At 46.4% G+C, this 22,931-nt stretch overlaps 1 protein-coding gene across 39 annotated transcripts in view; it reads left to right on the forward strand.

Annotated features, from left to right (window-relative positions):
- FOXP1 (forkhead box P1) overlaps positions 1 to 22,931 on the forward strand; it is a 338,964-nt gene that overhangs the window by 203,830 nt on the left and 112,203 nt on the right. For 2 of the 39 annotated variants that reach the window (XM_085516217.1, XM_085516219.1), the window contains exon 1: positions 20,028 to 20,205. The exons of 33 other annotated variants lie outside the window; for them this stretch is intronic. The gene's annotated coding sequence lies outside the window, so the exon portion shown is untranslated. Of the gene's footprint in view, positions 1 to 19,874; positions 20,206 to 22,931 lie in introns of those variants that run through there. 4 more of the 39 variants (XM_085516213.1, XM_085516214.1, XM_085516208.1 and 1 more) reach the window with 4 other exon arrangements.

The following is a 22,931-nucleotide window of genomic DNA, read 5'->3' on the forward strand; positions in this document are numbered from 1 at the left end:
CAGCACACCGAGCAGAATACCAGGCTCCTCCTCTGCTTCTGCCTTTCCCTCTGCTTCCTTTTTAAGGAAAGCAGAGGATAATAGCAGCCACGGAAAGTGTTTTAATGGGATTCGGTGCGGCTGGGAGCCGTATAGCAGAGAATGAGAGCAAGAAAAAGAGCTGCAGTGAGGGGGGGCTGTTGCAGATAGGGAGGTGAATCAACAGTACGAATTTGCTGCTTACTTCAGCACTCTACTTCTCTGCATCTCTCTCTCAATTAGCACTTGTTCTGGGGGGCTTGCTTAATAGCTTATGCGAAACAAATATTAACATAAATTGTTTAATTATATCAAAATCTTGAATTCCTCCAAGACGAAAAATTGTTTTTAGCAGCGAGTACGTCTGCAATAAAACATCATTGAGTTAAAGTAAACGAGCTCTAAGGAAAGCCGTGAGATTGTAGCTGAGCTACTTTTACAGTTTATTTTCATGGTATTTAAATTATGATACCAGTGGGTATTTTTAATTAGTGCCTCTTTAAAGTGTGCACTTGTCTACATAAGCCACTTTGGCAAATTTGACTCATTCATACAGCGGTTGCTGTAAAAGAGGCCAGCACAGCCTGCAGGAATTGGAATTAAAAGTTTCTGCAAGCTGTTGTCGACATGACCACATCTCATTAACTTAAAAAATGGAGATTATTTGCCTGAAAGCTTGATTTGACTAACAGTAATCAAATATTAGGCTCAGTGGAGAAGGAGGAGGAAAAGCAGCTTCGCTGTTGTGATCTGTATCCTTAAGTGTTGTTTGGTTCACGTTAAATAGCGATGTCATATTTCTGCTTTGACACACGTAACGGGGGGAGAAATAAGGAGGCATGGCTCTGAGAATAATCCGGGCTTAGTTCTGCTCTGCGTTCTGACAGGACTATTTACAGAACTGACCAAAGATAAATATAATTTCTCTGATGATTCTAACAATAAGTAGTCAGAATTAATTATCTCAAATAGTTTCCACTGAATTATCAAAGTTTAAATACCGGAAATTGCTCCTATCTCTTGATTATCTCTATCAGCTGTTAATAGGCATGAACCTTGAATTTACACCGTCGAGTCGTTTAATTATTTTAACAAAATATGAGGAGGTGGGCTGCAAAAATCTGCATAAAATCAACCAAATTGGGAACTGCCTTTCTTATCTTGTGAGTTCTCTAAGTAGCTTGTAACATGGAAAAAGAGCACCTCTTTTGTGCTCCCGTTACAGTAGGGGGGTATGAAATCAAAACAGCTCGGGAGAGAAGAAGGGTCGGAATGGGGTGTTTGTGTTCCTCTTAGCCAGGGACTGTGCTGTACCTCGATGGAAGCTGTGGCACGAGTCACGGAAAAACAGGGTGCAGTTAAACAAAAGATGATAAAGTCTTGTGCCTTTTTATGTCTTTGAACTGCGAACATGTGCTGCATTTTACTAAAGGAACATGAGCCTTGAATGTAAGTAACTGGTTTTTGCATTAGGTACTCCCCGGAGGTAGCAGAAAAATATCATGTCCCTGCATGAAATGCGAATGTGAAATCTACCAGAAAGAAATATTTATGACCATTTTATGCTTGATTAGACTTGGATGACATCTGTTAGAAGACAGGGACTGGACAAAGAGAGAGACGCTCGGGGGCAAATGTTAACAGAGTTGTTTAGATGATGCTGGGGCAGGAGCGTCCATTTACTGCCAGGCAAAACATAGGAATTGTGTTAGCGAGAGTGCAGCTGACAAGAATTCGCTGTGATGGAGACACTGTAAACTGACTGGCTGGAACAGTAAAATGCAGCTGTTGATATTCACTGCACTGCCACGATTTATGGCCAGGTATCTCGGCTAAACACAGATACTGTAACTTGCAGGGAGCAGATGCATTAACAAAGTTATATAAATGTGAGTCAGCTATAAAAAAGCGACATCTCCACTTTTTAAAGTTGTTATTCCACCAGGCTGCATGTCGAGTGGAAAGGACTTAGAAGGAATAAAAAGGGAAAAAAAATATATAAAAAAAATAGCAGGATTTTCTTTTTCTTGAAGCCTGTGCAGATCGTGCTGCTCTGTTGCAATGGACCCAGCCCTTTGCGTTCCCTGTGCTGCTCCATGTGGGGCTTTTCCCTCCCCACCTCAATCTTCCTCCTCCTCAGCCTCTCCTGTGCTGCATCCCACCCCGCCGTGTCAATCTTTAACCCCAGAGCAGGACGGCTCATGGCTTGTTAGCCCGGTGTGTTCCTAATGTGAGCCTGTTGTTTACCATCTCGGCAGCAGTGGGTTTTATGGCTGGAGGTACAAACACTCGCTTCGCTCTGGGTCTCTTCCCAGCTTTCTTTTCCTGTAAATTTTCTCTGTCTGGAATGCTTATGGGAAATGTTATTTTGTTTTTGTTTGCAACAGCTCCGTTGTTTTGATTTTGTCTGAGTGGTATGGAAAACAGTACGTCACTTGGAGTGGGTGTTTTGTCTATTGGCCATTTGGCTATTGCACATATATTTCTCATACTTGTTACATGATGACAAGGGAACCCAAGTGGCATAATTTTTCCAGTTGGATTTTGCTTTCCAGTGTAATAATAGTGAAAGGAAAACAAAGTTAATAGATTTAGCAGTTTTGATACCGCTCGCATGCTGATAGATGCCTTTGGATTTTTTTTCCCTGTGGCTAAGGATCTATTTAGACAAAGGTCAGATTAATGCACGTATCGGTTTCTATAATAAACTGCATGAGGATTAGGTTACCCATTTTGCATACAGTTGTGAAAAACTGTAATTTAAGTACCCAAGCCCATAAAAGGGTAATAAACAACTTCAGTGCCATCAATATGATTGGTTGAGGGCACTTTTTCTCTGATTGTGAGGCAGTACGTAACAGAAGTGGTAGCAGCAGATGCCTTTTAATTGAAAAACGATCTGAAATAAATTTTGCACTTGAAAAGAGAACGTGGCATCCTCCATCCGAGTGCTGTGCTGGAGAGACGTGAGCAGAACATACACCCATCCTCGTGTAGTATTTACTGCGCTGGGGAGGAATACTGCAAGGCAACAGAATGCAGCTTTAGGACTGGATAATTTTTATGTATAGAGCAGAAATATAAAATGGAAAGTATGATTAATTTTTCAATTTCTCTCTGCAGATATCTAATAATTGCGCCCATGGACTGCCAAAGGCTCCCATTAAAGATTTAAAATGCAAAGAAAGGTAGAATCAAAAAGATGGTATTTTGGATTAAATAATGTAAAATAACTGTAGGGCAATAGCAAAGTGAAAAGCTATTGGCAAAATAAAAGCGTGGTGTCAACTCTCCTTGAGACAGACTTAAACATTTACGCGTTCACGTTCATCTTCTTGTAGCCGGGATTTTAACCAACATGCAGCAGGGCTGCTTAAGCCAGCTGTGGTGTTAAAGATATATTTGTAAGCTTTCAGGTTTTACTGTGCATGTCCACAACAGAGTGATGAAAAACGCGGCACGTGATCCCTTGTTATAAAAATCTGCATGGGCAGAGTGGCGAGGGCTCACATTTGTTGTGCAGCATTTAAGACTGTGTTAGCAAACTCCGTGGCATAACGTGTTGTTCATTAAGTGCCAACAGATACGGCGTGGCCAGCGAACATTTTGCAACAGCTTTGTGGCAATGTGCTGTTTTTGTTAAACCTCAGGAAAGGGGATGCTGCAGCCGTAGTGTAGAGAGGCTGTCAGAAGGGTCCAGCTGGACTTTTCCTCCCTTTTCTGTACTGTCTTTATCACTTTGCTCAGTTCCACATAATAACATCTTCATCTGAGATTGCTGTGGCACAGGGGAACTGCATTTGTTGATCAAATTTGGCTGGATAACACTGTGATCTCGTATCCTGAAGTGCGGAGATGTGCCTGGAATACGCAAGCATAAAGCTGGCCCCTTGATTGATTGATTCTGCCTGTCACAGAACAAGATAACTGGATCAGTAAATACCCTGTGCACTTCAACTTCATCTACACAATCAAAAGTGAGGGCATCATGGGGCTGAAAAGCACCGAGGCATGATGGGAATATCTACATTTCAGAGTGATAGCCAGGAACTCGCAGAAAGAGAGGAACAGAAGGAAAAGAAGATTTTCCTGTGTGTTTATACACGAAGAGCAGTGAAAAGCGCATTAATTTCTGTGTGTTTGCAGCGTGTCTGTCTCTCCGTGGATTTATTTCAGCTTCACGTTGGTGTAAGGCTGCTGCTGGCGGTGGTGTGAAGCCAGCATAAGGCAGGAGTAAAACAGATGAATCAGACCGTGGGTATTTCAGGGAAAGGATGTTATTTGGGGGCTCTGCTGGAAGGTGGCATCTCGTCGGGTAGAGCCTGCTGGAGCTCTGCAGCCGGCTGAGCCGCTGGCTGCTCTGGCAGCTCCCACAACTGTCCTGAGCACCCTGAGTTCCTAGCATGGGGTCCAGCTCTCTTCATGGGCAGTCTGGGATGTGTTTTAATTGAGAAGAACAGAGGTGCCAAAAATAAAGGGCTAGAGATGACAGGTGGCAACATTTACATGAAAAGGCTGCATTTTAATGCAAAAGAAAACGGAATATGAACAAAGCAGGTGGGATTCAGAGAGTTTCAGTGTGTTTTTCCTCCTTGTTACAGTGATACCGTGCTCTGAAAGCACAGATCCTGCAGAACTCAGTGCAGGGCTAAGGCTGGGGAACCTGTGCTGTAGATGCCATGGGCTCAGCTGCCCCAGCATCATGCATAAGGCAGGATCACTCGAGCATCAGGTGATGCCTGTTTACTTGGAATACAAGTGGGTTGTTTGCCCCTAGGACTGTCTCTGCATGGCTGTGGTTTCAATAGCTGCATCACTCCCAAGTATGAAAGGATGAAGCAGTTGACTCTGAGCTCGCTAAATGATCACTGCGTGTCTCTCTGAACTTCCTGACATCCCCTATATTGAGGAAGGTCACAAACTGTATTATAGGGTACTTTGCATCTGCTTCCTTTCCTTATCTGCATTGTGACAAAAGTTGGCTACTGGCTCCAGGCTGTTGCCTTGTTCCTGAAACGTGGCAAAACTGAAGGGGACCTTTAAACAAAGTCCAGCCATGAAATAATCTGCTATTCAGGCACTCACTAGAAATACAGAAGTTGATAGTAGCCGCAGAGCAGTGGCACGTCAGCCAGCCAGAATTGTTCTGCAGAGAAAATACAAAGAGGAAAATCTTGCACCTGTTAATTTAAACGTGCTGACTACAGCTATTGGCTATTTATGACTTTGGAAACACGGCAGACGGCAAAAAAAACAACCAGCAGTACAACACAACAGCCAAAGATTGGCTCAAAGTTGCCCATGACCACAACACAAAGAAAGTTTTCAATGCTAGAAACCGTCGTGCATTGTTTCTCAGTGAACAAAAGGTAAGAGAAGTGGTGGGGACAAGGTGGGTAGCACGGGGGATGCAGGAATGAAGTTATGAGGACGAGGGCTGCAAGTGGCCTAAGCCCTTCTAAAGGAAGTAGGGCTTCCTCTGCCTTGTGCACCTCTATCCTTGTTCCTTTCTCTCCCCCTGTTCCTTCAGCTGTGTGGAGGTTGTTTCCATGAAGCAGCTAAGTGAGAAAACTCCTGGCTGTGACATGGCGACCGAAGGTGCTGCGAGTTCATGGCTCTGAGGGTGGTTCTGCACCCCTCCGCCATGGCCCCTGTTTTCTTTGGCAGGAGCTTTTGACAGGGCTGACGTATTTATGCACAGAGCTAGTGTTTAGCTTGGAATTTTACACATATGAATGATGAACTAAACAGAACTCATTTATTTTTTTCCTTCCTTCTGTAGCTTTTTTTCTTTGAAACGTGAGGTTATACACTGCAGACAAGTCCCGGCATATCCACCCTGTGCTTGACCACCAGAATTAATAACTAGCCACATTCCTTGATGATTCTATAGGGATTGGAAGCTAGGCAGCCGAGTTTGCTATGCAAGAGAGTTAATAAAAATTTTCATTGCTGGAGGAAAGCTTATATACAGTAGTCTGTTTGTCCTGTATTTCAACCACCTGAGTCAGAGCCAAAAAAGCAATTGTCTACTACATATTTCAAACAGATGCTGAGGGGTAAAAGGAGTGACTAGAATTCACAGCAATAAAATGCTGCCTCTTTAAGTTCCCTTGAAGGAAGTGAACCCATAAAATTTTTGCTGCTGACTTGTTTGTCCAGTTCTTTGAAGTATTTAACATTAATTTAGTCTGCAAATCATTGCCACCTCCATTTTTCATTGAAGTATCGAGGCCTGTTAAACACATATCCTTGGAGTGGGCAAAAACCCGATGGCTGTAGCAGATAGATTCATTTAGCAGTTATCCATTTGAAAACTTACTACTGGTACGGTGTGCTATGGGTGTTGGCAAAGGAAAGCTTTCTGCATGAGTTTATTTGTTTAGTGAGTATTGATTCCACCTGCAGCAGGTAAATGTGCTCTAAGTGGTGGTCTTTGCCTGCTTCCCCCTCCATCACCCCTTTCTGTTCCTTACCTCGGGGCAGCTCAGGGGTGGGATGGGATTCAGCCGGGAGCATTTGCCTGTGCTGTACTTTGGGTAGTTTCTCCTGAAAATGGAAACGGATTGAGGGTGGTCACACCCTGTCTCAGATATTCTGTCTTTGAAGCTGTCCTCAGGCTCAAGCAGATGTAGCATCCTTGAGGTCATTCTCCCTGCTTTTGTTGTAGGGATGGTTGGGATTGATCAGCATGTGATGGTTGCCCTGTCAAGTTACTGTTATTGCTTTGGGTTCCTGACCAAGAGCCTCTTTGTGCCCCCCTTGTTGGCTTCTTCCATCTAAACTCAGGTTTCTCCCCACTCTCTGGCAGGGCAATGGGGCCGAGCAGTCCCATCCCTGTGCTTTGCCCATGGGGCTGCAGCCTGCACACAGTGGTGTCCCCGGTGCAGGGCATCAGCTGTCGGAGTGAGCTTGAAAGCACTGCCAGGCTTTGGCTGGAAAAAATATCAACACACAGGGTGTCAATTGGAAACCAGCAGGGTGGCAAAGCTACTGCGCCGCAGTGGGAATGCAGCAGCCTCAAGGCCCTTTACGCAATTGGTGACACACTGGAGATATTGTTAAATTACCTTTTTTATTGGTTCTTGAGTCTTGTGTCTTAAAAGACTATTATTTGGAAGAGGTCGAGAGAATCCTTCTGTTTAGCTTAGAGATGCAAAACGTGGATATGGATCCGAACCTGGACTTCTCTGAGGTCTGGGCAGCATTTGGGGCTGGGTTTTGGGTTGAGCTGATGTGGGGAGCTTGCAGGGTGCTGCTGACACGCACCCAGTGAGGCTGTGCCTGGTGTGCAGGGGTGGCTCTGCTCCTTTCTCACTGAGCAACCTCTGTGGGGCACACAGAGTGTGTGAGGAGGGGCAGAGAGTGTGTCTTAGAGAGAGAAATGGAACAAGTCTGTTAAGTGGGACCTACAGGTGAAATGTTTCCATGGGGTTCCATGGCTGTTTATGGATTTAAGGGAATGTTTGTGTTTGGTTTTGTTTTCAGCACCAAATAATGAATACAAGTATTTACTGATCTGTAAACCCACTGACTGTGTTGTGGAGGGCCAGGAAGCGTTGGACCTGGGTTAGGCTCAGTAGCCAAGCAGAAAAAGGGCTTCTTGCAGCAAATTCTTTGAAACATTTGGGATTCCTCATGTTTGTTGTTCATGAATGTTGTTTCTGGCGTTGAATTTCCCATGTCCCAGTGCCTTTCCCCATCTGTAGAGTCAGGGTGGTGGAAAAAGGGCTTTTTAGTATTGTTGAAGGACTTCAGGATCATTTCAGAGAGGCTGAGTATTGCTAGCAGTCCATGTGAGAGCTTGGGGCACAGGCTCAAGGAAGGAAGGATTAAGCCACTGGTGAAACACTTAGTTTAGTTCCACAGCTTCTGGTTAACGCTGTGCAGCCAGCACTATCCCAAAGTTCACATCAGCTCCCAGCATGGGCTTCCTCTGCTTGAAGTCCTGGGGGTTTGTGTATTACAAACTCCCTTTCAATGTTGTAAACCCTTTGAAAGCAGCCCCTGTGCCTCCTCTGTGCTCCCGAGCTGTCTGTCTGGTGGCAGCAGCAGTTCAATGTGGTCGTTGTAGCACTCTGGAGGAGTGGGGAAAAAAATGGGAGAAGATCATGGTTGGCTAATGAATGTCAGCGCATTTCCATTGTATGCTAACTCCTCAGCAGCCAAGAGTTGGTAATTGGATGTTTTGCAAGAAAATCGATGATGTGAAGCAATTGCTGAGGTATCTTTAGATTTTGATATTTTGTCTGCATTATCTATTAGTTTATCTGATGGAGCAGTATTTAAATGAAGAAAACCAGCATGAGGAAGTAAGAGGATGGATGACAGCTTGTTTCTTTGTAATTTTCCACCAAAGGCAGAGAGATGAACATAATCTTTTTAAGCTGCATTTCCCTTTTTGGCACCCTTTTATTGCCAGTTGTCATCTACACAAGCTGGCAGTGCTGGGAACACGCGTGCCACACAGGGTCAGAATGGGCAGGAGCAGAATCTGGGAACCCCTGAGCTCCAGTAGCTGAGCATTGAGATTTGGAAGCCACAGTTGTAGAGGGAAGCAATAAGGATGCAGGAGTGCATCACCTCTGGCTGCTCGTGGGCTCTGTTGCTTCCACAAGAAGGGTGAGATTAACCAGTCCTTGTAACAGAAATGCTCTCATTTTAGGATGGCAAAAGCTTCTTTCACTGTTGCCAAGCTCTCCAGTAGGAGAGCAGCCCTTCTGTCCAGGGTGGAGCCTCAAAGATCGTTCACCACTTTCAGAATCCATCCACCAATCACCCAGATTATGAGTAAAATAAAAGTCATGGCAGATTCCTCCTAACTCTTCCCTTCCTGTATCAGTGATGTGCATTTGCGAGGCAGAGCTTTGAGTCAGTGCTCCTTCTCTTCTCTCTTCTGGTCGTTCCCAGGGGAGAGAGACTCCTGGTAATAGGAGCTGCTTCGGTTCAGAAAAGAATACAGTCCTGTTCCCTTCTCAAATGACATATGACTATCAGGCATCTCATGAGTTCTCCGAGTGGGCATATGAATTGAACCTTTTAGGAGTCGCAGTGATTAATGGCCTGGTGGGTAGGAAGCAGGCGCTTGTTACAGGTCTGGGATCTGCTGCTGGAATTAAGTAGCTGCCATGGCAGTGATGGTGCCCTCGTACCCTTCTGAGCTGTGCTGAGAACGTCACCAGCCAGGCGAGAAAAAGGAAGCAAAGTTCACCACAGGGTGGGTTAGGGGATTTTTATACTTTTGTTTTTGTTGCTGACGTTTGGGTATGAGGTTTGGGGTTGTTTTTTTTTTTGGTGTTGATTCTTTTGTTTGTTTGTTTCAGCACAAACACAGGAAATGTTCTAATGAGCCCTGTAAGCTGACCCTTCAGTGGGCACGTTGGTGTGTCTGCAGTGCTCATGTCCTGCTGGTGGGGCTGAGCTGCTGGGGGATTTTTCCCCTACACACAGTGTTCTGCAAGTGATGGAGGCCACCAGGCTCACCCAGCTTTGCAGGAAGCTGGGTCATGCTCCTTTGGGCCAGCCCTGCAGCAGGGACCAGAGGGTTTTTTGTGTGCTAATGGGAGCTGATGGTGCAGCCCCACAGCCCCTACACATCTCCTGAGATCTGTGCATGTTGCTTCTCTCCTTGTCCTCTCTGGTGGGCTGTGCAACAAACACAGCAGTGGCAATGACAAGGTGCCCAGCAGCATGGAGTGCTGGGTTTGCTTCTGAGAGCAAAATGGTGAAGCAGGTTTTTTTGGGGGTTTTGGTTTTTTTTTGTGTGTGTGCGTTTTTTTTTTAACTTGATGTTCTGTATTAGACATAGACTGTTTTTAAACATCAGCATGTGTTCTTCTGCTTTGATGTTTTCCACAAAGAGGATTCTGCCTTCCACTTTAACAAATAGTCCCATGTTCCCCTGCGTTGCTTTATACTCCTAATGATGCTGCTTACTCAAATAAATGCATACACGCACATGCATTTAAAATGCAACATTCCCCACTGAAACAGAACAGAACTGATCTTTTCTAGTGATCTCCTGTGCCGGAATGTTCATGTTTTGAAATTAAAATGGATTCTCCTTATCTTCTCGTAGCCCTTTGATCCATTGCCTGTGGCTGGATGGTGGCGGTGGGGGCTGGGGAAGCCCGGTGTTGTGTGGCACCACCAGCACCGTGCTGAGCCCCCAGTGCCCGCATCCCTCTGTGGGATGCTCCAGGCCATGCCCCAAGCACACTGTGCTGTCTGAAGTCCTCCTGGTCTGGAAGCTTCTGGGAGCTCTGCAGCAGTGCCTGCTGTCCAGACGTCCCCTCTCCTTTCCATCCTGCAGGGATTGACCTGGAAGCTGGGCTGGGCTCCCCGCAGCCGCCCCAGCTCCACATAGGTTTGGTTGGCTGTGCTTTTACCAGTGGCCTCTTAGTTTGCAGTTGGTTGCAAGTGGTGAACTGAAGAGCTCGAACCTTCCTGCCAGGTCTGTGCATGCCAGTGCTGTCACAACCGGTCTCACTGATGAGTCAGTTCCTTTTCTTCCCTTTTTTTAACAAGTATGCAGCTAGTGCACCCATTAGTGTGTGCAGAGGGCTGGCGTAGAACTGTGGAGACACATGTGCATGTATCAGATGCTGAAGAGCGGCGTTCTTGTTATAAATATAGCTCTGCTGTGTTCCTACTTACATTTCAATTTTATAATCCGTTCCAGAAGATTTGGACAAAAATACCGTAGTGTGAGAGAGCGTTAGATTCTGGATTCTTCACATAATAATTCTTAGTGAGGAAACTAGTAAATAAAGCTTCGGCATGGGCAAGGTGACATCTTCCCTACTTGGAGGAGTTGGACTTGGGGCGTAGATTTATGGAGGGTAAAATAAAGGATGAGGAGAAACAGGAGCAGAACTGTGTTTTATTTTTTTAGTTTATTGCTAAAATGTATGAATCGGCCTTTTTTGTTTGTTTTATTGGGGTGATTATATACGGTCTATCTTTACGTGTATACACTTTAGAACTGGTGGGCCCACCGTGATTAAATGTTTGCTTTGAATACGTGTCCGGCGTGCTAACTTCTAACAGCAGAAAGTTGTTAAATGCATTTTTATATGAGGGAAGCAAAAAAAAAAGAAAAAAAAAAGAAAAAGAGAGAGAGATTGTTAAGTGTATGGAAACCCTTATTGGCTGAATTATATAACTGAATTCATTCAGCATGCTCGGTGGATCTTGTTCTCCTTTCAGTATTGCCACTCTGTTCATCACCCCTTTTAGTGCTTTAGGCATATGGCATGCAGTACATCCAGGGAAGTGTCAACAATATGGCATATGTTATACATACTGATCTTGATACACCGTAGAAAATAATGGGCCTAACTTTAAAAGGCACAGTGCTAAGAATAGAGCGTGCTGCAACATGCAGACAGCGAATCCGCCATGAATGTCATGTTTGAAGACAAGAAGAGCTGTAGTTTTTGTTCCTCCTGTGGCTCGCGGTGCCTCAGTGTTCTGCACAGTGGAGACATTGTGGTTGGGTGGGTGCAGGTGGGGGCACCTGTGCAGGACGTGGGGTCAGCGGGACAGACTGCGCTGCGATGCCCTCATGGTGCATTTTGGCACTGGAGACACAGAGCAGTGTGTGCGCCTGGCACTGTCCACAGGGGCAGCACCCAGGGCTGTGCTTGGTGCCCAGGAGCCGGCAGAGGGGCATGAGAGCTGGCACTTGGCTCCATCTGAGCACTGCCAAGGAGCTGCCCAGCAGATTGTTCTGCCTGCATTAGGGGCATGGCAGTGTGTGGCTGTGGGCTCCTGCAGGGGGCTGCCCTTTAGGGCTGACACTTGAGCAGAGTGAGGTGCCAGCTCTTCTCTGCTCCCTCTAGCTCTCAGGTCCCACTGTCACCCAGCTCCCTGTTTCACAGCAGCCCAGTTACACACCTTGCAGGATTATAGGAAAGTGTAAACAGAGGGTCCTGAAGATTGTTCAGAGGAGTTCTGTCTTTAGAACAAATGATTCGTGCCGCGCTATACGTGTGTGTGTATGTGCGTGCTGGCGCTGCTGCTCGCTGTGCTGCGCTGGCTCTGGAGCTGCAACATCTGAAGTGCAGAGGAGCAGTGAGTGGAGGAAGAAATCCTTGCTTTCCAACAAAGAGCGAGTGCTGCTCTGTTATCTGAGTGGCCGGTTTGGCTATTGGTGGTGTTGGCAGAACTGCGCGGATCGCCACAAGGATAGAAGGGAACAACAAAATATTTATTTTCAATCTTCACTGAATGCTGAACGTTCTGTGCATGTTTATGGGGGTTAAACATTAATAGCAGATGTTGTTAATGAATAGAAGGCTAGAGCCGGCTTCTGAGACCTTTCAGTTCGTACATGAATTTTCTGGTCGATGACAATACTTGTAACACGCCTAATTACGAAGCAGTGTTCTAATCAAGCCTTGAATAACCGAAGAATTTCCCCTCCTCTTTTGCGGTTATTTCAGTGGCACACACACGGATCGCTTCAGTGCCTGCGCTTATTCTTAGTGATTTTTCTTTTCTTAGAACAGCCGCTGAGGTTTCCCCCCGTGCAGCCCATGCCGTGGCGCGTTGCAGTGGTGCTGCCCACCAGTGTGGTGCCGGCCGCGAGGCTGCCCTGCCTCGCCGTGCTTCCAGGTGAAGTACGTGGAAGTGATTATAGGTAATAAATATCTTTTTTTTTTTAACTTATTGCAGAGGCAGTTTTTCCCCCTGTTAATGAGGGTAATTTGACTTGGTTGAAGGATTGCAGTTCTTAAGAATTAATGCAGCAATCCAATTCAAAGATTTAAAGAGATCTAAGATTTTTCACAGGTCGTGTGCTTGTGAATGTGCTCCTATCACATAGCAGCTAATGGACTTGAACAACAGTCTGTCATTTACTGTTACCTCAGTGTATAGCAGCTTTGCCCTTGACAGCAAGTATACTTTCCCAGCGGCACGGGTTGTTTCGGAGCGCCGTATGTGGGTGCCACTTTGAGTAGATGGGATCCAGTTTCTAACAGCCCTAATTACTGCACAGAGCCAGGTTGCCTTTCTGACTGTCTCAATTAAGAGTTTGGATCCTAATCTGCACAATTTGAAGTATTTTATGCCCAAAGAGCCGATTCCTCATTTTTTTCTAATTTGTCTGTGTGTGTACATGTACATAAAATAATTTCATGTTGCGTTTTCCTTGTATCAATGCACAGGGATTAATTACACAAGTACAGAAGTGTTAGGTGCCAGTTTCCATACGGTCCCATTATTTTTAGGGATGCATTATTATCTTTTTACAGTGTTTTGTAATGACTTATTTGTAAATGCTGTTGGAAATGCTCTAATTTCTTGATCCTATTATGCTCCTGGATATTAAAAATCCTATTTTAAGGTAATTAGAAGGATTCTCTTCTATTTAAATGTGTGTTCTCTAGACAGTGTCACTCTATACTCTGCACACAAGAACCTTTGTTCCTTAATTAGAAAAAGGACTAGAGCTCATTAATTGTGGGTACAAAGTGATGTCTGCTCAAATGGAGAAGTAATAATACAGTTTAAATAATGATTGATCCTGCATTTTAAGTCTTGCGCTGTTTCATATTGGTGGTGATAAATAAGCAATATATAGCACAGTTTCCAAAGCGCCGCAGTAATATTTTTATTGAAAGATCTCTTTTTGCAAGGATAAACCTCTGTGGGGCACGATAAATAAAGGATGGATGGCACACGCACTGTGCTGCCATTTAGGAAAGTCAGCATTTGTCACCAGCCACACCATCGTGATAGCTGAGATGTGGGGATAACTCCACCCCGTGCTTCACCAAAAGAAGTAATGGTGGAAGCTGTGTAGTCAGAAGCAGTTTGGATCTCGGCCTTATAGAGCTTTATTGTGACGAAAAGAGCATTTTAATTACTTCTCGCAAACAGGATGAGTTATAAATGTTTGAGTGTTTCACAGGGTGTTGCTTTGGAGGCTGGAGACGGGTGTACTTTGTTCTCTGGTTTACCATCTTCCGTCTGTCCCCTTGGGAGGGACAGAAGTGGGAAGGTGGCTCTGTACCAAAGGTTGGTCTGCCATCAAAGCGTGCAGTGGAGGTGGTTCCCAAAATCAAGAGGTGGCTCTAAGCTTGGTGCTCCTGCTGCCCTCCTGGCAGGGTGGGATGTGGGCTTGCAGCTGAGGTCTTTGGTCACTGCTTGGCTTTCCCCAAATGTGGGTTGGGGACACCATGCCACTGGGCCCAGCCTGACTTCCAGAGCTGGAGGAAAGGAGAACAGGTCTGGTTTTCCTTATTTCTTAAACCTGGTGAAAAGCCACGTTAACAAAGCCGAGCGTTTCTTGCAGCAGCAGGGATAGGGAGGCTGGGAGCTGGAGTCAGGAAGCTGCTTTTTCCTGCCTATGGCCTCACCAACCCTAATGGTGCGTGCTGCGGGCAGGGTGCGCGTTTCACTTGGAGTCTGTCAGCCCCTGAAAATGAGGGCTTTTGGGGTAACCTTCTGTGCTGCATTCCTCCTGGTGAGAAAGTAAAATAGTTTTTGAAAGATAAAAAACCTGTTCTTCAATTGACTATGCAAAAATCTTATTGCGGTATTTATTCCAAACCTGCACACATAATGTTCAGTCAAGGAGAAAACAGCAAAAAACAGTTGTTGATGGACTTAGCAGAGAACTGGATTAAATAAGCATTAGTCTACTGAAGCTGATTACAGGAATATGAAAATGCAGTATCTTAATGGTACATATTTTCATGTGGCAGCTCAGTTGCCTTTCATTTTGCAGCTAATATGTCTATTCTTATGAGTCATTTACTTCTTTAATTACCTTTTGCAGGCAAGGCACCATGGTATATTAATGTGAATGATTTTTACTGCCAGTTTATCATACAATGCCCCAGAAGTTGAAAGGCGTAATTGACTTGGAAGAGCAGCTCATGAAGGAAACAATATTTAGTTGACAGTTTTCCTTGTACTCTCTGTTGACGTTTATGAGTTTACACTATGCTAAAGGAGTAATAAACACAATTTTCTTTCAATAACAGGAAAGAGTAGCTTTTAAAATACGTTTGTGGAAAACAGATTTGTTCGTTTCTTGAATAATATAAAATAATGCGTTTCCGGCGATGAGATGTGTATAAGATTGTCAATTGAATTAAACCTTGGAAGGTGCATTTACAACCTGCCTTGGAGCGTTAAAAGATATTAGGGTGCATATGAATGGAATCAATTTAATGAATATTTAAATTACACGCAGATTTGGATAAATCACGCTCAGGCCCGCGTGTGAGATTGCCTGGCGGCCCGCTGGTGCCTCCGACTGCCAAAGTTTCAGGTGGGAATTCCAGGGAAGGAGTCCCCCATTCCTGTAGATGGAGGAGTGCTGGCTGAGAGCCCCCAGAAGCCTCGGGGGGGGGGATTACTGCAGGAGCTGTCTGTAACTTCCCTGAAGCCGTGGGCTCGAGGAGGCTTTAGCATGCAGCCTGGCCATCCGTCAAAGCCCATTTTCCTCTGGAACGCTCCTTTTATTGAATTGACCTTGTCAAATCGCGGATCCTCATTTCAGGCGTCCCCGGGACCACGCGCAGGTACGATTAATCATCCCACCCCTCTTTAATTAATTTAAAGGCGCTCCCTGTGCGGCTCGCACAGAGTTAAACTTTTCACAGCTTTCCGCGATTGTTTGCAGTTCAGCCCTGCGCAACATAATGAAAGTTTTCGAGCCATCTGTTGTTAAGCTGGCGGTGAGCAAGGCCAGTATATCCAAACAGAGCGCTGGCCTGCTGTAAACCCAACCTGTCAGTTCAGCATAGCTGTGCTGACCCTGCCGGGCGCGGGGCCGCCGCCGTACCAGGCACGGGCTGCGCGCTGCTTCCTCGGGACGGCGCGGGGGGACCCTGTTTACTTTTTCCACTTAGCGTTCCTCCCACAGCCCTGTGCTGGTTTATACTAAATCTTTACATTGACACTGTTTTTGCAGCGCCGAACTTTCTTCTTTCTTTCTTCCTTTCTTTCTCTCTCTTTTATTTCTCCCCAGGGTGTGGGGAAGACCCCACCGTTGGTACTGCAGCTTTTCAGAGAGGAGCTGAGGGGCGACTGCTTTGTGTGTGTGCACTGTGTGTTGTCTCTCCATAGTGAGAGGCATGTTCATGAGCATCCCAGCTCGCTCCCTAGCTCCCATTGTTCCCTTTGTTCTGTTATTTAAGGTCGGTCCCTCCTTTGCTTCTGAGGGCTGGGAGCAGCAGTGGGGTGGGGCACAGCACCAGTGCCCACTGTCCTGCCACGGGCATCCAGGTGACATCTGAGTGATGTCTGGATGTCTGCAGCAGCTTTCCTCCTCCTGTTGGCCTTCCCTCTGCTGGGTAATAGGCAGTTTGAAACTTTCTGGGCAGAACAACAGAGGTGGGGTGGCAGTGTCCACTGCTAGCAGCGATGTGGGGCTGGGTGCTGTTCTCCTCTCCTGTTTGTGCTCAGTATGCACCGGGCTGGCTGCCCTTCCTCTGCCTGTGTTCCTGCTGCTCTTGTTCCATGCATTTCTTCCATTTCTTCTTCCTACAGAAATGCTGGTTAGTTTATTCCTGTTGGTCTGGGAGATGATACATGTCATTACCCTGCTAATCTTCATCCAGTGTAAGCTTTACTCCTTCTTAGGAATGGCATCAAAACACTAAGGGCCCATGCCAGGAAAGTGAGTATCAGCTATTACCTGTTTTCAGTGTTTGTTTTTTGGACTAGACCAACAGTAAATACCTTCATGCCACCACTTCTGCCAAAATCACTTTTTCTACTACATGTTCTGCTCTTCAGCAACTCCTGCCCACCTTCCTTCCCTCCTGGTTTTTTGGGAAGCAGGGCCAGCTCTCTGTGCCCCCAGCTGCCCAGTGGGGAATGGCTGCATGGGGACGTGGGCTCAGCTCCTGCCAGGGCCTTAGGGGCAGGAGGAGCACATCGTGGGCACACAAGGCTCAATTCAAAATGGAAATGACTGCACTTAGGAGGAAACCCCATCCAGCTCTAATCTGCTTGTAAGGTGACTGACACGTAAAGTGCTTTTTTGTTTTAAGGTAGGGGAAAATGCATTCAGGATAGAGTTTCTGGTATAAATGTCAGGTGTAACGCAGTGCACGCTCACTCGAAAAGTCAAGCAGATAACCTTGGCATTTAGGGCCGTTGCCTTGGATAAAATGAAATTGTATTTTGTTTTTAAAAAGGAGGACTACATTAAGAGGTCACCTATTAGCCGTGTTTTTGCTGGCTGTCTGAAACTGGGCCCTACTGTCTATTAAACTCAAACCACTGTGTAAACATTCCTGTGTTGTTCCTGGTCCCCACAATGGCCGAGGGGATCAGGTTTCACCTGCCTGCACATCTTCAAGCAATTAAAGCAATTAGCTTGAAGCCATTTCACATTCAAGGTCTACTGTGACATTCAAGTCCAGAAGAAGTCTAAGGGAAAAGAAGAAAGGGTATGGGAGGGCCGCTGTGCGGTGCTGCGAGTAGATAGCACAGGAGGGGCTTCCAGACCTGCTGCTAGAAATGAGGAAGGACGAGCACCCAGTGGGCCTCTAAATTGTACCCATGTTGGGCTGGGAAAAATTATACCCAAATTATGCACTGAGAAGGAGGGGGAGAAGGGAGGAGGAAGGAGAGAGCAACAGCAGTGCAGTTTGGGGCAGCATTTGTGTGAAATAGCACGGTGTCAGTCTTATTTACTGACGTTTCTCCTGGCACGGAGATGATACTTTTCTTCTAATTTATGTGAGGGTTTCTGTTTGGTGTTTACATTGTAAAACTGCCCTCGTTCTGGTTAATGTATCAGTGAGGGTGACAGTCAGCGCCCAGTTGGGGATTTTAGCAGCTCGTCTTGAAAGCTGCTATTTTTTAAAAGGTTGGTGCAGATTAGTGGTGACCTTAAAAGATTAAACTAGTACAGTTTAAAGATAAATAATCAGCCTTTAGCACATTAGATAGCTACATAAGCATGACAGAAGGTGACTTTCTTACAACAGTTTCAGGATCCAGGAAGCATTTGTGCATTTGTGACTTGGCTGGGCAGGGAACGGTATTTTGTAGAAAGCAGGACATAAACTGATTGCAGCACTTCAAATTGGTTAATACAGTTTTAAATCCACAGTTTTCCTGTTGGTTTTATTATGCAGAAAAGGCTAATTTTAAAAGCTCTGCCTGCTGCAAAGGAAGATCTTGCTTTGCTGTCCCGGAGGGTGTTCTTAATCAGAAATAACCGCAGGCTAAATTCTAATGTGGAATCCTGCTGCCCTTTAACCTAACACTGCTGCTCGGTCGGTGTTTGTTAACAAACAGCTCTAAGTACAAAATTGTTTGAGAATTACTTTTTCATTATATTTGCTGACTTCAATTAGAATAAGAAGCTTATTTGGGGAAGAAGAATTAAAAATGTATGGGTTTTTCTAGAGAAAGTTTCAGCAGTTGTTTCCCTGTGAGCATCATCTTCGGTGCGGAGCTGTAGGCTCTGTGGCACACGTAATTCAATTGAAATGAAATTATCTTCTGAACTGATGGCGTATACCAGCAGGAGAGGCAGAGCTGAGGAGCATCCCAGGGCTCAGCACGGAGCAGGAGCACATCGGGACTGGGGAGATGGGGAGCAGCACAGGGTGGGGGCTCTGTGCGGGGGGTTGTGCTTCTATCAGGGCAGACCCTGTCCCAGCCCAGTGCTGTCTGGGGGGCACGAGCAGCACAGTGTCCTGGTGATCTTTGGCTTTGACTGATGTGTAATTGCGATGCACGCTTGGTAAACTAATTGTTGAGTTAAGGTCGGAAGCACTGAGTCGGTGGAGGTGCCCAAACAGCCCTGATTCCCCTCGGTTTATTGCAGGAGTGGGAGCGCAGCAGGGCGCAGTGAGGAGGTGATGCCTCTGCATGGCAGATCTTTACCATTCTTTTTTTTTTTTTTTTTTTCTAGCTTAGTCTTCTGTTTCTATGATCTGCCTTTTGAACTGTTTTTGTGGCTGATCAGTTCCACCTAATATGTCTCTTGATTTCTGCTATTGTAATACTCAGACGACATGCTGTTCTCTTCATTTTTATAAGCTTTAGATGCTCCTGCCTGTCATATTCTGGCGGTTTATCTTCAGCGTCTGGATTTGCTTTCAGACTTGCATGTCTATCAAGCTGCTGTTGCTTTGAATGTGAGATCAAAAGAAGATGAATTCCAGTAAAAAATTTCCTTGTATGAAGAAAAGATTGGGGGCCTATGTAAACATCCCAGTGACAGCTCCCAATGAGTTATTTTAGCAGAGCATTAGCACCCGGAATGACAGACAGTCCGAGACTACTCGCTCAGTAACAAATCAGCCCTTCAGCGGCAGCAGTGCGTTGCCACAACAGCAATACATTTTCTAAAGGCATCCTGTCCCTCATTCCTATTGAACATGGCTGTTGGGTTGTTCATTGCTGCCAGAGCTGCCTTTGGGTGCCCCAGTTGACTCTCAGTGACAATATCTGGGTTGTGTCACCCATACGGCAGACAGAGCTCTGGTGGTTGTGTGGGGAGAGGTTAGGCAGCACCGCTAAGTGGGGAGTTGGTGGTGGGAGGGAGGAGGCTGTGGGGGAAGGCCGTGCACATGGGATGGATGCTGGCTGCGCGTCCCGAGCCGAGACAAGTTGCATTTTTTTGGTGGTTGTTTATACTTCTGTTCACACAGATGGACAAAAAATAGCTCTCGCAGCCTGGGCAGCCTCGTGGGGCGATCCTCAGGGAAAGCCGGTGTGCTGCAGGGGGGGAGAGTCAGCCGTGGCTGAAACTGTGTGCAGACAGCTCTGCCTTTTGCAGAAGTGAGGTGTGTGCTTTGCTGCCGTTTGGTCTGGCTGGGGACGTAATTAGTTCTGCATGTTTCTGCTTGAGGATGGGGGTTTCACAAGGCAGGGTCGCTCTGTCTCTGTGTGTTGCTCAGTGTTACGGCCAGCTCCGATGTTACCTGAGAGAGCTCCAGCCAGTCCCTCGGCCTCGCAGGCAAAGAATTAGTGCAGGAATTCTTGTGGTTTCTTTGTCATTTAATAAAAGCAGACGCTGCTACTGTGGAGGCAAAGCCTCCTGCGGAGGGCAGAGCTCCAGCGCCTTCTCCCTGCAGCCTGCGCTCGGCTGCACGGCACTTCCTGTTTATTCAAACATCTTTTTGCCATTCTTCAGCCCCCGCTGCACAGAAACAGCCAGAACGCATCTCCAGCGCAAGGACAGGGATCTGAAGGCAGACAGTAAGAGCTTACTCTGTTCAACTCCTCATTCTCCCCGCGAGTGCTCAGAGCGCAGCAGCGGGCGGTTGGGGCTGAACTTTGCCATCCCCGCTGCAGCAGGAGGGGAATGGCTGGGGATACAGCTGGGAGTTGGGTCCGGCTGCTGGCAGAGGGGAGGGTGTCTGGCATGGGTTGGGGAGCCCTGGTGAGGGCCAGGGCACGGCTGCCTTCAGGTGCCACCAAGCAGCCCGCTGTCACTGTCCCCGCTGCGGTGGCTTCTCTGCATGTTTGCACAAGTGGCAAAAAAAAAAAGTAGTAGTAACACTAAAGCAGACGCGGCTGTTGTTTGGCTGTTGTTCTGGGGAGGAAGAGAGGTGTGAGCCCGCAGAGTCTTGTTTTGTTTTCCTCGACTTGTTTGCATCTGGCAGTGCTCGTGAACCGGCCTCGCTAATATTTGTACCAATTTCATGCTAATAAAAATCAGGCTTCTGAAACAAGCGTGGCTATTATCTCGTTCCTATTACTATTGTTTAGACCTGTGGTGCTACAAGAGGGAGAGGCGAAGCACTCTCCAGCCGGGGAATGGCTGTTAACTTCTCATGAGAAGGATGTGCTGCAGTTGCCCAGTGTTGTGTGCGTGGTGTTCGGGCTCCGAGGACAGCAGAGGTCCTCCTGGTAACCCGTGTGTTGCAACACGTCTGCTTGTTGTTTTCCTCTCCGCTCATACAACTTAAAACAGCCACGTGATATTTCGGTGTTGTTTCTCTCAGAGCCCACCAGGATGGCTGGGAACTTCTTGGGGAGCATTCGGTGCTGCAGAGCGAGAGGAGGGGTGCGGGTGCCTGCCCCATGGGGCACCCCGTCCTGCTGGGGCTGGCCCTGCCTCTCCCAGCTCCTAGCAGGGTTTCACATTTTAAACTGTAAAACCCCATCTTCCTCGAAAAGAGAGTGAGGGAGAGAGAAATCCAGCTGTGCGCTCAGCCAAACCGCAAGTACAACAAACATATTTCTAAAATATATTGCTAGTCTGGCTTTTTAATGTTCAGAAGTTGTTCTACTTTGCAGGGGAAAAAAAAAAAAAAGATGGTGTTTGCAACCGCCTTAAGGACAATTTGTTTAACAGTAGGAGTAATTGCATGGGGAAAATGGAAAGAGTGACTGAAGTTATTTACTCAGATGTTAGTGTAGGTGTGGGGCAGAGAACTCGCTGTGGGAACAGTGGGCTGCTTTTCTTGGTATCTCAGTCTATTTGATGACCATCAAATTTCCCAGCTCACTGGTTTTGTTTTTTCTGGATGGCATGTTTGATTATTTATCAGAAGGGAAAGGGAGTAGCTGAAGCAAATAAACATGTGACCGAGCTGTGTTTTGTTTTCCACTCAGAAGGCCGTGCCCTTTAACAGATACACAGAAAATAATAAACGTATTGTTTTATGATAAAAGGAAATTATGTGTGTCATTTTCTTTAGCGAGGCCATTAACCCCTTGTGCTCAGTGGTCTCCACCTTCTGGAAGCTTATTAGGTTTGCAGCTGGGAATTAAACGCACTTAAAAATCCCTCTAGTGTGGAATGTTTCCATGGATTACTGCCTCAGCCCTCTGGATTTGCTGGATTTATTACGTAGCCGCCTCTGCCTCAGTACATCCACAGCCGTCTCTGAGCCACACTTTGGGTAGCAGCTGGCTCCTGGAGGGCACTCCAAGAGCTGCTGGGGTCCTTCTTCCACCTCTGTGTCCGTGCAGGAGGAGCTGCTGCTGCTTGTAGTCTGTTATGGATGGTGTCGTCTTATGTGATTCTTTTCTAAATGCCAGCTGTGTAGCACATAGCATGTAGGTTTCCCATGTAATACCGGCTTGGGACAACGCTCATTATCGTCCCTGAATCACTGTCAGGAAGTAAATACAGGTTTGCCTCATCTCTGGGAAGCCAGTTGCATGCTTTAGCTGCTTTTACGGGATTAAAAGAAACAAGTTAAGACTGTCATGTACATGAAAGGAAACTGAGCTGGGGTTCATTTCGCCTTGTGCAGGTAGGTATAAGCATAATAGGCCGACTGCCTTCAAACCTGCCTTTGTGCATCACCAGGGGCTTTGCTTTGAGGGAGGGAGAAATGGCAGCGCAGCTACCAGAGAGAGGAAGGGCCCGTGAAATAAGGGCCTGAAACTTAGTGATGTGAGGAGAAAGAGGAAATAAGTAGCTGGGGGCCAGGTGATGTGTCTGGGGACTGGGAGGGTATCGCCAGCTGCCCCCATGTCCCAGAAGCTAATTTTAGGGACCGGAATGGGGCTGTAGCCCCCTGGGGACGAGGGACCCAAGGGTAGAGGGATGGCTGTGTCCCCAAGGGGAAGGCTTCCTCCTGACCCACAGCAGTGAAGGGTTGGCACATACCCTGAAGCATCAACATTTGTACCCTGTTTTATATTTTTTATCTCTCCAAAGGTAGCTGTAAATGCTCTCATTACTATCTGTACAAGCGTCTAATCCTCTCTTTGCATCCTCCCCAGGCTCCTGGCACTGGTGATATCTTGTGACAGTAAGTTCCAGAGGGTAATTATGAGTTGTGTATTAAGAAAGGAAAAAAAAAAAAAAATCCTTTTATCTGCTCTAATTTTTTGTTGTTGTTGTTGCTTCCTGATTTGGTTGAACATCCCCTTTCTCTTGCATTATGAGAAATGGCAACCAGCTCCAGATGTACGTTCTCAGGCCGAGTCACAATTTGTGTACTTTTATCATCTCCCCTCTTAAC

This window comes from Coturnix japonica, chromosome 15 (assembly GCF_054131305.1).
Source record: "Coturnix japonica strain WE chromosome 15, WE-NBRP24, whole genome shotgun sequence".
Classification (NCBI taxonomy): domain Eukaryota; kingdom Metazoa; phylum Chordata; class Aves; order Galliformes; family Phasianidae; genus Coturnix; species Coturnix japonica.